This window comes from Zalophus californianus, chromosome 7, assembly GCF_009762305.2.
Source record: "Zalophus californianus isolate mZalCal1 chromosome 7, mZalCal1.pri.v2, whole genome shotgun sequence".
Classification (NCBI taxonomy): Eukaryota; Metazoa; Chordata; class Mammalia; order Carnivora; family Otariidae; genus Zalophus; species Zalophus californianus.
Genome location: NC_045601.1, coordinates 25,446,375 through 25,462,792, shown reverse-complemented (window position 1 = coordinate 25,462,792; position 16,418 = coordinate 25,446,375).

Below are 16,418 nucleotides of genomic sequence, written 5' to 3'. Positions count from 1 at the left end.
ATGTTCAGCAAGCTCATTTATAGAATCCCAAATATTAATAAATGAGTGCAATCGACACAGTTTGACACCAACACTTTGCAATTTATGACTTGTAACCGGAGAGGGAATGAATCTGCCAGAGCATCTTTTCAACTTTTTAATATAATTGGGAAGCCTGAAGCTGCTAAACCATCTATGAATTTCCTATATTTGCCCTAATTTACTCTTGAATGTCCACAAAACCTGGGACCACATATAAAATTTAGGAAGGGGTTTGGTAGTATAGCTTTTCTTTTAATATCTGAAACTTGCTATAGCTTGCACTGCAATTTCCAGGCAGTTTAGTAGCATTAGAGCAAAAGCCATAGAAATCCAGCTTCCTATTTTCACATTGTAGAGCTCTATATTAAGGGCCACGAATGAAGAAACACACATCAGATGAGTAGTTTGTCCTTTAAAGTGAAAAGCTCCCTTAACCAGGACATTCAGAACCTTCCCAAAATGGACTTGTTTTCAGCTTGTTCATCTTTTCCTCCTCCCGACTGTTTTTTAAAAGTTTTATGTCCATTTTTGGTGACAATTTATTATTTGAAGTCATCTTCCAAGAGCGAGCAGGAAATGTCTTTGTAAAAAAGAGTCAGAAACAAACTTCGTGTGCAAAACAAACGTATCGCAGATCAGTAGGGACAGTTCCCAAGCAGACGGTGTTTTAAAAGTTTGTCTGAAAGAATGCTGTTTGGAGCCTGGAACATATTTTTCATAGAAATATTATGAATGGTTGTTCAGTTCTAAGGTCAATGCTTCAAGACCGTGTGTCTTGTGGAGTAGCAGCACTGTAGAACTGTTCTACTCATACTGTTTTGTGATACTTTAGGATACTATTATGGCTATATCACCTATTAGGGCAGGGAATATAGGGTGCTGGGGAGCGTCATAAGCAGGATAGGATAACCCAGCTCCAGCAGCAGTGAACCTCTGTTATTCCTCACATAAAGGGTAAGGACTGCAACATGAGTGTATAAATTAGAATAGTATATGGTTTTAATGATGATCACGATCTGCCCAAGTAGGTTGTGCCATTTGGGGTAACTTTCCACCATTTTTCTTACATACATACTTAAATAAGAGTCTTATAGTGTCAACATTTTGGGTTGGGTCTGTGTTATGATTCAGCGGTCATAGGATCCTGGGGAAACACCTGTCTTGGGAAAATATGGCCCGCGTATGGCTTATACATTCCTTCTCTCCCTTTACTTGCTTCCTGCTTCTTTAGGACTCTGTGTATCTGCTTTTCCCATGTCTCCTCCGGCTCAGTGTTAGGGCTAGGATTGTACAACATACTGGTCAAATAATCATGGTTTAAGCAGACTTCTTTGGTGGTTCAAATGCACACTGAGATGAGGAATCGCTGGACTGGAACTTGTGCACATAAAGGGTATCCTGGCCCCTATTGCTTCACCAACAATCAGCATAATTTGCTGTCTGCCTACCCTCCTTCTACATTTCCCACTGTCGTAAATCCTTCTTGTGCTGCTGTGAATGAACATGCTGGGAGACTGACCTTTCTTCTCTTAGACATCTTGTAGAGATGCAGGCTTGGTTCAGACACTGTGCTTTGGCTCCATTTCATTACGCAGTTTCCTATAGGGAAAAGCTTTCCTTCCTTTTATTTGCCATCCTCACCATTTATACTCAGGATGGTAATGGGGATTCGAGGGCAAAACACAGTTAATGAAAAGAACAATAAATCCTTTGTTGAGGGGCTGGAAACTACCATAATTTGATTAAAATATATAACTGTATTAAATCAGTAAATCTCAGTTTCTGAGTAGGCCAATGTTGAATTGCCCGGTTGAGAAAAAGCAGGATGCTGGGTCCTGCTCGGGGACACCGGGAATGGAGGCTGATCATATTTCAGAGGGGAACAGTATGAGCATTGGAGTTAGCAGAAGGAAGGGCAAGGGGAAAGGATATCTTACTAGTTCCACATCTGCTGTAGATAAGTTCTCTAGAGGTCTTTTGAAGATCCAAAGGTCATGCCTCAGTTAGTCTTTAGGCCCTCACAATCTAGCATATTGTCAAAGGACATTTAGTGCCACCTCACCAATCATAAAGATAATTTAGGCAAGGAGGAGTGGATTAAGCTTTTGTAATATGTGCTTTTTAAACTGGGATAGTGAAATCATTTCAGTGGACAACAATTAGTGTTAAAAATGGAACAGAAAAAGCGGTTTAGAATAAAATCCATCCAAGCAAATCGTATTGGGTAAGGATTAAATTTATTTTCTGGACTTCTGTTTCGGTGACGTAGACATGTATTTTGCGTCATGATGTAAAATGTATCTTTTACTGAGGGTCTTGTTCAAAAGTTTAAAAGCTATTGGTCTATGCTACTGGTTTAGGTAAGATGTATAAAAATAGTCATTTTCTATAGGTTTGGGTTAGAGGAATAAGACATGTGGGTAGATTATTGTTTCTCAGGTTCTATGCCTGCAGTAAAGGCTAGTTTCCTCAGGGGGACAGAAGCCAGTAGACTCAGGGCAAGGAATTAAATGTCTGAACTGCTCATAGGCATATATAAAATAAAACCACTTTTCCTGTGATATTATGCTATTCTGTAAAAACTGAACTTTTTTGTAAATCAACAAGCAGCACTACTAACTGATAAATTATTATCCAAATAATACCCAGAAAATATTTAAATAAATATGTCAGTATAATTAGAGACCTTCTCATTAAACTTCAATCATTCTTTAGCCTAATCCTATTTTTTTTTCCTCATAGAAATAAGTACAAACTTTCAGTCTGAATGATTTTTTTCTCTCCTTTGGGCTGGTCTGCCACTTTTATATGTAGCTTTCTTCTTCTGTCTCCTTTTTCACAAAATTCTGTTTTCCTTTCTCCATGGCCTTTTGCTCCAATCAGAAGGGAGAGAGAAATGGGATGGTCTTTTTCTCTCATGATGGTCTTTTTCTAATCAAGAGTAATTTTCTTCCATGTAAGTATTTCTTTCCTCTTAGCCCCCTTTGAAGCCTGAAGCTAGTATAAAAGCTAATTTGAAATTAGCATACAATCGGGTTCCTTATTAGTCTCTATAGGCATTTTTTGCAGATGTATATAGCTTGGTCAGGGTCACAGATCCCTGACAGAAAATTGCTTCTTTTTAAAGGGTCCAAGCACATATTTCTTTAGAATATATAAAAATATTGCTCAAAGCACAATATGGTGTTTAAGGAGAGATGTGAATTGATTCCCTCATAGTCAGTACACCTAACAACCTTCTTTTTCACCCTACATACCTTTCAAAAGAAATACTAAAAATGACTCCAACATCCACACTTTTCAAAATTAATGGTAAGTATGTCCTGATCAAGTACAACCTTCTGTTTTGACTATCTGTGGGGAAAGCAAGTCAAAACAGAATTGGTATATAGGAAATGTTAGTGAATTAGACCGAGCTTTTTCTCGACAAGATTCTTCTTGAATTATCTATACACATTTTTTTAAACAGTAACATTTAAATTTAACCAATTGTCACTAGTACCTATATGAGAAAATTTGACCTTGGGATCCATTTATCATCTGAAATTTTATATAAAATATATGAGCATCTATCTGGGGATGTGCCTACAGTTTTTAATGACTTGCTTTTTTAATGAATATAATATATAATCAGAGTGCACCCATCTCAAAAGTTAGTTTCTATGAGTTATGACAATTATATACACCTGTGTAGTTACTACTTAAAAAAAAAGAAAACATATAAAAGATTTCCATCATCCAGAGTTTCCTGGGCACCTTTTCCAATCAATTTCCCATCCACCATAGTGCAACTAGTTACTGATTTTTATCACTATAAATTAGTTTTGCTTATTTTTGAAAGTCATCTTAATGGAATCACATAATATATATTCATTTCTGTCTAATTTCTAATGTTTTTGAGCTTCAATATGTTATTGTATCTATCAATAAGTAATTCCTCTTCACTGTTAAGCAGTATTCTCCCATATGATTATATTACAATTCCACCATCTTTTCTTCTATTGACGGACCTTTGACTTGCTTTTGGCTATTATAAATAAGGGTGTTATGAACGTTCTTATACAGGTATTTTTGTGGACATATCTTTTAATTTTTTTGGGGGGGGTGTAACTACCTAGGAGTGGAATTGTTGATTATTTAGGTAGGTATTTTAACATTATTAGGAACAGATCTGTGGTTTTTAATAAACTCTCAAAAAGATCTTTACATCCCCATTTTTTTTTTTTAATTTTTAAAACATTGCTTTTAGGGCATGTGTGCAGATGTTTTTGGTTATTTTAAAGTCTTTTCTCACTTCTCCTTAGGCTTCAGTTATTTTAAAATGAGTGCTGGACTGTGTCTTATGTCTATAACGCATTAGTGCATTGGTACATGTTGAAATTAAATGTTTTTCATAAATTCTTGGATAATAGCTTAATCACATAATAGATAAAATCCCCTAGAATATAAAGTTCATGAGGGCAGAAACATTGTTTTGTTCACTGCTGTAACCCAAGCACTAGGATCCTACTTGCACAGAGCAGGTGTTCAATAAATGTGTGCAAAATAAATGAACAAATGAAGTATTAGAAATATGTTGGGAGGCATTCTAATCACTTTTAGTGTTTCACTTAATTCTCACACCCAATCTTTGAGTTAATTCCTCGTATTACTCCCTCTTTTTTAAGTGAAGAAATTCGGCCCAGAGAGGTTAGGTAACACTCCCATTTTCACATAGCAAACAAGCTAGGATTTGAATCCAGGTGCTGTTATTGTAAAGCCAACAATAAGAAAGACTGCATGTTTGTGTGTCTCTTGCTTTTTAAGTTTTGTTTTAAGAAGCCTCTCATATTTTCTAGCTGTATCTTTCTGGAAGGAAAAATCCTGGAGAGGAAATTCCACTAACTGGTTTGGAATGGTGATTCTTCCATTTTTATTCTTAGAACTACATGAATTTTCCTCAAAATTACATTCTGGTTTATTTCTATAATAGGAGTCGGGGGTCCCATTTCACTTTTATTATAAATGAAAGATATGAAAGTCCACCTACACAATTCTTGAATACTTTTGTGTTCTTTTATCTCATTTTCTTTTGCATCAGGTAAGGCTGAAAGTTTTGGTGTTTCTTATGTGGGTTAAGAAGAACATTGAATCTGAAGTATGGGATTGCTGTTATAAAGGCTGTATTGTATAGCTCTTTGGGGGTGTCATGGATTTGGGGACATTGTGATAGGGTGGTATCATTTTCATAATTCTTAGTCATTCCTCATTACTAAGTTTTTAGTAATGTAAGCCTCCATCTCCTCCATCTTTTCATGGGCTAGTGTGGTCTCCCTTAGCTACCAGAGAGGTTGAGGATGGGCCAGTACGTTCTAATGAATTGGCTTTGTCATCAGAGCTTGCATTTGGTTAAAAACTTGCTATCTCTGCAAAATTTCCTCATATCTGAATTATGTCTCTGCTTATTTTGATAGAAAAATGTCGATTATTGGATTCTGATTAATATTTATCTCTATATAGCCAAACCAGGACCAGATAGCCTTCAAAATGCCATTTGTTCATGGAATTACTCCTCAATTATTATATTAGGAGGAGACCCCCCACCCCCACTAAGACATAATGACCTAAACTCTCTCCAAATACTCAACAGCCTCCCATGAGTACTTTAGAGGCAGTTCTCTTTTCCTATAGTGAGCCAGAGATAAACAAGCTTTTGAGGCTGGAAAATAGTGACCAGAAATTGGTTTGTAAGCCTAAAGGTAATAACTCTATCTGCTTTTGCCACAGTAAAAGTAAATAAAGGAAACCTCATTTAAAATGGAGTTGGGCAGCCCGGAAGAGGGAGATTTCATGCACTACCACTCATCATACTAAGCAGACCTTGCATTTCCCAATATAAAGGAGCTTACTTTACATACCCAGCAGAAGGAAAGAGGAATTTCTCCTTGGCCCAGCGACAGCCCAGCCAGTGAGAACTCAGCAAAACACCTCTACCCGACTTCCTCCTTTCCCCTATAAAAGCAAGCCCCTCCCTTCTGTTCTTCATACTTGCCTCTGGTTTCTCATAGTTTACTTTTCCCAAATTGCTGTTCTTCTGCTATCCCTGCATAAACTCATTTTGCTGGTAAAATAACTGGCTCTTTTGTTTTTTAATATCAACACCACCAATAAAAGAAAATTCTCCCATCAAAATTTCATGTGGTTTTACAACTTTCTGGCAGAATGCTTTAACCATATAAAAAATTATCTGTACCAAGAAAAACTTACCGGTCCTTATCTTCTTAGCTTGGCTAACAAAGTTAGTAGATCTGAGATTCTTTAAAATTAGGTCCAATTTCTTTTCCAAGGATGGGGACGCAAAATAGTCCCCAAATCATTAAAATCTATTATTCTAAGTGACAATTAAAGCAATATTTCTTAAGTGAGAGTCCCAAAGAAAAGTGCTATGAACCAAACAGACACTTTGTTGTTGTTAATCCAGTCACTTCCCTCTTCCTATAGAAGAGTCCACAAAATAAAACCAGGGCTGTTATTTTTCTTAATACCCTCAAATGCCAAACAAGATTATGATTCCTTGCCTATGATCTCCTATAATTCTAACCAGTTCTGTGAAAGCACAGAGCTGTTTTGGCATTTCACGTTTCTGCTGCTTCATCATCAAAGCCAAGCTCTTTTGCTGCAGCCTCTTACCACATTCATAGCACAGACGGCTCTGAACAACCGTGTTTTCAGTCATCTTTTCAACAGAGGACTCTAATCACTAGTGATTCTCAAATGCCATACCAAATTTAGCTTTTGCTGACACTTCCTTGATTTTCTAGGATTTAAAACATTCTCAAATAAAGATTTGAAGCAAATGATGACAAGGCGTTTTCATGCTTATGTAACCCATCTCAGTTATTCCAGACTCAAGATGGAATCCTAACCCTGCACCAAATAGAAGGGAAAACAGTAAGTTATTCCAGTAATCAGAGTAGTAGTGTTTTCAGGTATTCAGTGTCATTCTACTGCCTAGTAAGAAAACCAGAGAGCAAGAAGTTAATGTGGCTATTTTAAAATAAAGGCATAGAAATGCTGTTTTTGCTTGAATTTTGAATGTGTTTTTTTAATGCTTTGAATTTCTGTGCAGTGGAAATGAAGAGACAGTGAAAGACTCTTGTTAGATTTAGCCTGGGGATAGAGGTGGGACCAGTGCATTTTTCTCAAGTGACTATTCCCTGAGGGGACATTGTCTAAGAACTCCTGAGAACCAGAGGTTGAGGTCTGAATTGGGAGAGTTAGGAAAAAGGTTGACTCCATACACGCAAAACAAAGAGAATAATTCACCAAATATTTTTCTCCCTCACCAACTTTAAAGTACTTACAAAAAAGCACCTTTATGTACTGAGTCGTTAACTTTGTATGTGTAGATAGAGGTTGTGTGTTTGGAATTATTTGTTTGTGGAATTTGAGGTGATACTTTCAATAGGGTTGTTTGAAGTGCAAATAAAATTGAGCAAAGCTTCAATACAAAATGTTTATAACAATTTAAAGGTAACGGGTGTTTTTATATGTATTATCTTTTTATCCTTCCCATAAGACATTGCAGTAGGTCTTAATTATCATTCCTAATTTACAGCTGAGGATACTGAGGTTCAGTTGCCCAAAATTGTACGGCCAATAGAGGTGACACCAATGTCCCTACTTAAACACACTCCTGGAGAGGTCGCACATTGAATCTCTTTATTATATGTTCTGTTTTCTTTTTTCCTGCTTCTTATGTTTCTTTTGTTTCAGAAATATTTTTTCCCAAATCTTTTAAAATCAGTTGAAGACTTTAGATCTTGCTCCCAAGGCAAGATCTTTCTCCCAGAGGGTTTGTGTATGTGCATGTGTATAGGCTTGCACATCACGTTTATTCTGTATGGCTTGGTTTGTTGCAGATATAGGATGGCATACCAATGAGATCGCACACTATTTGACTTTAGGAAACTTACGTTCAGATTAAGACTTTTCCTGTTTTATGGCAGGAGGCAGATGGGAGCTGGACTGCACCACAAGACCTGTCTAACTGGGCTTGCCAGATATTGGGGACTAACCCAGTTGGGACCAATTCAAATGATAGAGCTCGTGCCTGAGGCCCACGTTTGGCTTCAAGAATTTTCAATTGAATAAAATGAGGCTCAGAGTGAGTAAGCTAGGCTATAATCACATCTTGAGTCCAACTGACAAAACTGATCACAGTTCAGGGATTCCTTTAATGGATATGAAGTGACACAACTCTTAATTCTGGAGTGATGCTATGAGGGTACGCTGTGGAGACTGCTTGCCTTGCTTTGCATCCTCTCCTAGATTATTCACTTATTAGCCATGTGACCTGGGAAAAGATATCCTTTGCAGCTTCAGTTTTCATTTTAATAAGCTTCCTAAGATTGCTGTGGAGATTAAAGGAAAAAAGACATGTAAAATTCTTGGAACAGTGCCTGAAACAAGGTAAGTGCTCAGCAGAGGTTATATATTATTGTTTTTGTTATTGTTATTGTTGTTATATTTAATTTGGGGGAGTATAACTGGCAAGAGCAGCAAGGAAACTAAGGGGAAGGGAGAAGTATAGGCATGAGGTAGGTAGTTTCCAAGCAGGTTTTGAATGCTGAGATTATCTGAGGGACAAGGTAGACATCCAACTATGTGCATTGCGCCAACATTAGAGAACAATGGGAGCAGATAAATTGAAAACACACCGACGTCAAGGATGAACCTTGGGGATATTATTGAACAGACTCAGAGAGCAGTGTAGAAACCTAAAAGGCTGTGCTGGACTGGGGGCCTGGACCCAAAGGGTTTATGTTGGACCAACTTGCATGAAGAATATCATGGTTTGAGCCTACATGATATTTGTAGGCCTATAGGTCTCATATCCTGATTGGCCTGGAAATTAGGATAGGATTAAGTTAGAAGGCCCAGCTGTGTGGGTCTGAAGGGAAGAAAGACTGGAGTCTGGGAGAAGGGCTGAAAATGAAGTGCTAAATTCTTTTCTATGAACACTAATCACTGTAAGAGTTCACAGGAGGAAGAATAAGTCAGTAAAAGTGGGAGATATTAACTGTAACTATGGTGGGACCAGAGCTGAATCTTAGGTGATGAGTAAAATTTGTGTGAAGAACAAGTAGGGGAAGAGGGCGAGTAAAAATGGCCAAAGGCCCTGAGACTGGGCTGAGGATGGGGCATATTCATAAGTCAGTAGCGCCCTTGGTCTGATTCATACCCAGTTGTGGATATAAAGCCCATAGGTAGGAAAGAGTGGATTAGGGAGGATTTTATCAATCTGGCACAGAATGACGAGGAAGGGAAATGGAGTCTTTAATGGTTCTTAGCAGAGGAATGACACATAACACCAAAAAACAGGACTTACACATAACACATAAAATAGTGTTCAGGAAAAAATAGTTTGAGACACAGCAAGACAATGGAAAACCATTTTCTGAATACGTGCTGTGGGCCAACATGACATGTATGATGTGATTTAATTTGTTATTACAATCTTGTGTTTAGGTGTTAATGTGACAATTTTCCTGAAAAAGGAACTAAGGGCTTAGAAATGTAAAGTGACATGCCCAAGGATCAGGTCCAGGTGTGCTTGATTCCAAAGCATGCTCTGTTTTCCTGTGCCAGGCAGTTGTCCACAGTAGTGTAAGGAGGTGGGGAGAAGCTAGAATGATCCATGCAATCAGGGATGCAAGTCCAGATGAAAGAAGTGGCATGAGACAAACACAACTTTCTCAACTAAAGGTAGCTTTCCTTCTCTTTCTTTCCCAACCACAGTGTTTGTATCTTTCTTGTTGCCAATCCCATTCATCTTGTATTCAAGATATCCTTATCTTGAATTATTAGTAAGTCTTATCCTTACTATCCTTACTTCTGCTGGTTTTTTTGTTTTGTTTTGTTTGTACTTGTATCCCGGGCGCTTTTTGCATAGTATCTTGAAACACATCATTGAAGGATACTTGTGAAGTCAGATGAGCGCACCCTCCATAGAAAGCAAGCCAGGCAAGCTTTCAAAGCAGATCATCCTGGTTCTGGGTTATGGATTCACCGCTTTCCACTCTGGTGCTTTTAGCCAATGCACATAATTGTTTTAGAAGCTCAGTTTCCTCACCTATAAAAACTATGAGAGTAAGACATTATGCATGGGATTGTGGGGATGAAGGATGTCAAGCATATGTCATACAAAGTTCCTGAATCATATGGAATAATCATGAATTTAATTCTCTTTTCCCTTCCTTTCCATGAATTGAACTATTAAACATTTCAGAGAATGTCTCGTAGAAAAATGAAAATACATGAAAAAAAATAATAAAAGTTAAGTGCATTAATAAAAATGTAAGTAAATAGGAAGAATAGTTTGATTGATGACCGTTCTACAAATCATGGTTAATGATGCTTTGTTCCAAAAGCTATATATATTAGTCTTTAGACAAAACCTCAGTCCATAATCTGTACATTCATTAAACCTGAAATAGGCAAATGGATTGCACTCAAAAGTCAATAGACTGAAAAGAATCACTTCTTAAGGAACACTTTCTATTTGTTATTGGCCCATTTGGACCTCAAGGATAAAAGATACTACTTATCAACCAATTTATACAGTGATGGGAATGAGAGATAATATAATGGATGAGAGAACCAAGATGAAAGCTCATTTCAATAGGCTCAAATAATGGACCAAAACTAACAAGATAAAATTTAATAGGAATCAACTTCAAGACCTGAATTTAGGTTCATGATATTAATTCCATCCAAAGGAGAGAAAAGACATGTCCAGAACATAATTCATATAAAATCTATCTTGGAATTTTTGTAGACCCAAACCAAATGAATTTATAATGTGAATTGATTGTAAAAGATAAGTAGAACATGAGATAGGGGGCTAAAAAAAAAAAAAAGAAAGAAAGGATTGGGAGCAGTGGGAGATTTTTAAAGGGTTTGTAGTATTTTTTCTACTAGTATTAATTTAACACATCATCTAGTTGAGAACCTACACCAATCAAGTATTTCCTTTTAATGTTTGTCAATGTTTCCAAAGTCTTTGAGCTAATAGATGTGTTCACCCTCTGTCCCTGGGCCAAAATCCTGTCTCCTTCTGCTTGTTATGTTTTAGTAAATACACCTCTTCAGCTGCCCAATGAGGTCAAGGAACTTTGTGCTGTGAAGTGCAGAGGTAATATTTTGTTGTTTTACATGTATTTTGCATGTATGCACATCTAGGAGAATGGGAGATGGTGTCTAGGTACCAAGCATGGAATTTTTTTTTTTTCCCCAAAAGACATTCTCCAAATGTTGCAGTCAACTCTTAACCCTGACATTTTCCTACTCACTCAAATGTCTGGGATTCTGTTGCCTTTTGAAGACTCTCAGTGTGCTCACTGTGGGCCTGGGGAGTGCAGCTGTGAATGTTTGCTGCAGCCATGGTCACTGGCTGTTCTAGTTAGGTAAGCAGTGCTAAGCTCTCTATTTACAATTGTGAATGCCCAACCATCTCTACCTATTTTGGTGCTCAACAAGAGTCACCTTTGAACAACTAGCTCTTTACCCCAGTCAGTGACATGCTGCCATCTAGAGTCTTGTATTTGGCCAAAAATGTCAACAAATTGGCCATAGCTGCCTATTCCCCATTGCCCCACCTCATGGACCTGTGGTTTCCAAAGTCAAACACACAAACAAACAAAACCATGCAACCTGACTTCTGTTTCTTTTCAACTTTCAGTAGAGAAATATTGGATTTTTGTGAAGCTCATTGATTCTTCTCTTCTGGTAATCTTGTAGTGTGCCACACCTCAGGTGAGGGAAAGAAAGTCTTAGTGTTACAGACTTCTTCTCTGCTGGTGAGACTATTCTTTTAGAATGGTGAGTCTAATTTTTTGGAAAGCTTGTCAGGAAAGGTAATATTGATATAGAAGTCATTAATAGTAAGATTTTCCTTTTGGATTTGTGCACATATATGTGTGGGAAGGGTGAAGGTCCAGAGCAGCACAAAACTCCATGTTTGGCACCAGTGTAATCACTCTATAGATTTGCTTCCAGTATCAGTGTATCTTCCATACCCTTAAATTCATGCGTTTCAAGGATGAGGGTAATCTCTGTTCTTGGATACCTGAAATTATCTTCAGCTACTATGCCAAGTCCTCTAGTGATATAAACAGATTTCATTGAGGACATTTGGTCAAGATCACACTTGCATGCTTCCTCACCCAATGGACATTTGTTGTTCATTCATAATCCTAAATTACCAAATTAAGTGAACATACACACATCAGTGGACATATTTGTACATTTGTCCTTTATTGAATTCACTCTTGCTAAATCACAGGAGGAGTATTTCCTCCCAGAGGATAATGACAAAATTGCCATCAAGATGACTGAATGGGTTGAAGGCCAAGCCCTCTGAGGAATATTTGTATGAATCAGGACATTTCCCTTGTAGAAGTGAAGAAGTCAAAACAATAGACATGATGATTATTTTTATATACATGAGGGGAGGTATAGAGTGGATTTCTGTTTTACTTTAGAGGAAAGAACTCAGATCCAGAAGTAGAATTTTTGGTGAGGCAGAGGAAGTAACAGGTTTAAAATAGCTAAAGTTCTTTAAAAAATGAATTCAGCTGCCCTCGTGAAGCAGTGGATTCCCAATCATCAAAACGGTGTAAACTGGAGCTCATAGCGATCTGACAGAAATTTGATAATAGTGAGACAACTACATGTGTAATGGAGGCTTCTTTCAAATTAAAGACTCTTGAATTCTTCGCATCTAGATCCAGGGATGTTCTTTACAATATTTCCATCTCCCACACATTTTTAGAAGGTTTTCTCTTCCTTTAACTATTTCTGACCTCTATCTCCAATCCTTAGGTTTCTGTGTTCAATAATATGAATAATTTAAATGAGTAAGCTGAATGGCCGGTATTACACTCTGTAGGTACATTTCTCAACCAGGCCTGTTTCTTCACTTTGAAAAAAAGAAAAAAATGCAACACCACTTTCAGCAGGTACTTTATTACTGTACCTTCCTGAGTGGGAGGATGCTGAATAGAGAAAAAAAAGTCATTAAACATAGGAAGTGACACTAAAGTTGTTTTTATTTGTTGATTCATGAATCTAGGCATATGTATGTTTGTTAATATAACCTGTTAATTAGAAATACTCATCATTTGTAAATGTTTTATTATTTCAGTCATTTGGATTATTCACAATTACATGGAACCCAAACTTGCCAGGGTAAAACATAAGAGTCATTCTTAACTTGATTGGTAATGTAGTAAGGCATTCTGAAGATGTACTTCTCATTTTTGGTTTGAGTGATACTTTATTCTTGATTAAGAATCGATCAATAGAAATCAAATTTCCCAAATCCATCTATGAAGATATCACTTCTTCCAGCTTTTAAAAATCTATATAGGACTTAGCAAGTAATTATAACAGAGGGCTGTTGCTTTATGCTGTTTCCTTTTTTACTTAAATAAAATTTTATTTAGGAGGAGGATGTTAAAATATGTCTTCCATATAATATGATGTTAAAAGTAAATAAAACCTAAAGAAGACAAAGTTGAAAACTGGCTAATTTTTGGAAACTTGAAAAAGAATATCATAGTCATAGCATAATGATATTTCTCAACATGTATGGCATAAAATTTATGTAGCTGTTGAAAACCTCCTGAGGGTAGGAAGGTATCTGATCCTTTACAGATACCCAAGAAACTTTGTTAAGTGTTCAGTAACTACACTCAACATTATTACAGTTGAATTTCCATTTTTTTAGGAAATTTTCACCATTCTTGAAAATGGTAGGGTGATGTTCTTTTCATGGGAAGCAGAAAACAGAGTATATTATGAGACAAAAGCAAAATACTCAAGTCATCACAGTAATTAGATTCATTAATTATAATTAGAGATTTGGGAGACAACCTTCACGGATTAATCTGCTACAGTTTAGGGAATTGTTACTATCTGTAGCTTTAGAGCTAGGTTTTATATAGATAAATGTAATGCAGTATTGCCGAATTTGTACTATCACATAAAATATAAGAACTTACGGTCTTCTTGGTTTATTAAATAATTTCCTTGTTTTTTTCTCTCTATAAATAATCTAGGTGGATATTACACACTATGGTAGTTAATATTCTGTATCCAATGCCTATATGGTTATATGTATTATTTGAATGAAAACTAAAATAAATAAGTGGCCTGCCACATCTATACTAGGGTAACTAGTGTTCAGAAGAAACAAAATATTGTTTTTAGTACTCTGAAATTAGAAATCCATTAAGTAATAAATTCTGATAGGTAGTCTAAACCTAGCTCAGACCTCTGCAATGTTTGAGCTGAGTAGGTCTAAGTCAGTACAACTCTCAAAATGTACAGTTGGCAAAGTGCCCTGACCAAATTCAGAAAATATGCAGTATTCGGAGAAATGAACATGTAAGCTCACAGGGATAATATAATCTTGTTTTCAGAAACAATTTAGGCATACAATTAAGTGAGCTTGCATATAGGATTGACTATAGCCTAGAAACTTTCCTAGTGTCAAAGTGTAATTCTAGGTACTTGATGACAGAAAGCATTTTAAAGGAAGTAAAATATAGAAAATAGTATTTCACACACACATGCACCAACATATTGAGTTTGAGACTTTACAATATTCAATTATTTCCTTGTATTTTTATTTACCACTCTTGGGTATTCAGTAGTCCTTTTGAGAGAATACCCGTGTAGTAGTTAATTTTGATGAATGGATTGATGGATTGTAGGTTGAGGACAAGGAAACACTTTTCATCTCTGGGATGTCTATTCTGAATTACAAACAAATGTATTCCTTTTCATCATTAATGTATAGCCCTTGCTGCTATTCCCCAGAGCTTTACATTTAGAGCAGTTTGAAGCACAATTTAATTTAAAAACATCTGTGCTTTTGCAGAAATGATACATAAAGGTTTTCAGGACACACTCAAGGAAGTAGGAGAGAAAAAGAGCAGGAGACAGGAGAACTTAGCAGCACTTTGTTTTCTCTTGTGCATTAATTTGAGGGTCTTGGGGGAGGGCTGGGGAAAAGAGTGGAGTTACACTAACATTATGGGCTGGAAATTCTGCCCTATATCCATTGAGAGAAAAATGCCTTAAAAATATTTTTAAAATGATTTAGAGTTGGCTAAATCCAATGCATGTTTTTACCATGAATTTTCCATTTAGAATGTTTTAAAAAATCATAGATTTTTAAAAAGAAAATGTAACCATATGTTACTGATTCATTCACACTTATCATATTGTTTTGTGTGAGCAAGCTGGTGTCCAAAAAATTTTAGTTTTTTTCAACCAGGAAGTCACATTTTTACAGCACCAAAAAGGACCTTGAACCTGGAAAGTTTCAAATTTCATTTTAAACTCAGAACCCAAGGAATTTGAGTGGGTTCTAAACTTGGCAATGTGCCTTCACCCTAGTTAACATATTGATGGAGTTATATATTCACGAACATATGGGTTAAAAGTGGAGCTGTTAATTCTGTTTTGATATTGATGCTAGATATATTCATTTTGACTTCCTAGTTTGTTTGCCACGAGGAAATAATTGGCCACTTGTTTTATTATTTAAAAAATTTTATATATCGACCCGTATCCTTAAATATACAATAAGTGTTATCAAATATGTAACAAAGCTGGTGTACGGAAAATGCATAATTTTCCCTAAGGGTTATTTGCTAATATGGAACACAGGCCTCTAAAATGTGATGAAAGGGAGGGCTGTGGAACAATGGATCAGGATGGCTAATTTTATGGGGAACACATGCAACAATGTAATTTAAAACACATGCTGCAGCAGTTATAGTAAAAGGCTCAGAGAATTAGAATGGAATTCTGCTTCATAAAAAAGGAAAACAGTTCCCTCTTTCTGCTGACAAAATTGCATTTCTCCTCTCGGAAAGAGATCCCATTCACTAATGCTTTACCAATTGCAAGGCCCACCCGCAAGCCTCACATCTATTCTCTCAATGTTCTCCTCCAGGTATGGTCCATCCACCGCGGTTGACTGTTTATAGAGATGTGCCATGAAATTAAAGGCAAACGGCCCAATATGTATCTGGCATCTCTCTAATGCAATATTTATTAACTGTTTTTCAAGACTAAAATACAGCCTGTTATTTAATCTCTCTCTTACACAATGTGCTGCAGTCTATTAACATAGGAATTTTAAGGGAGAGGAACAGGCCATTCTATCTATTCCTCTGTTTCTAGACAGACACTTCAGGCTTCAGGTGCAAGCTTAAATGATGCAAGTCAGATGGTTGAATGTACTACTTTGAAGAGCTCTGAGAATGGGAAGACAATAAACTTGTAAGCAATTGCTTGCGATAATTTAGTCATGAGCTTTTTTATTTATGTTCCACCCCTCC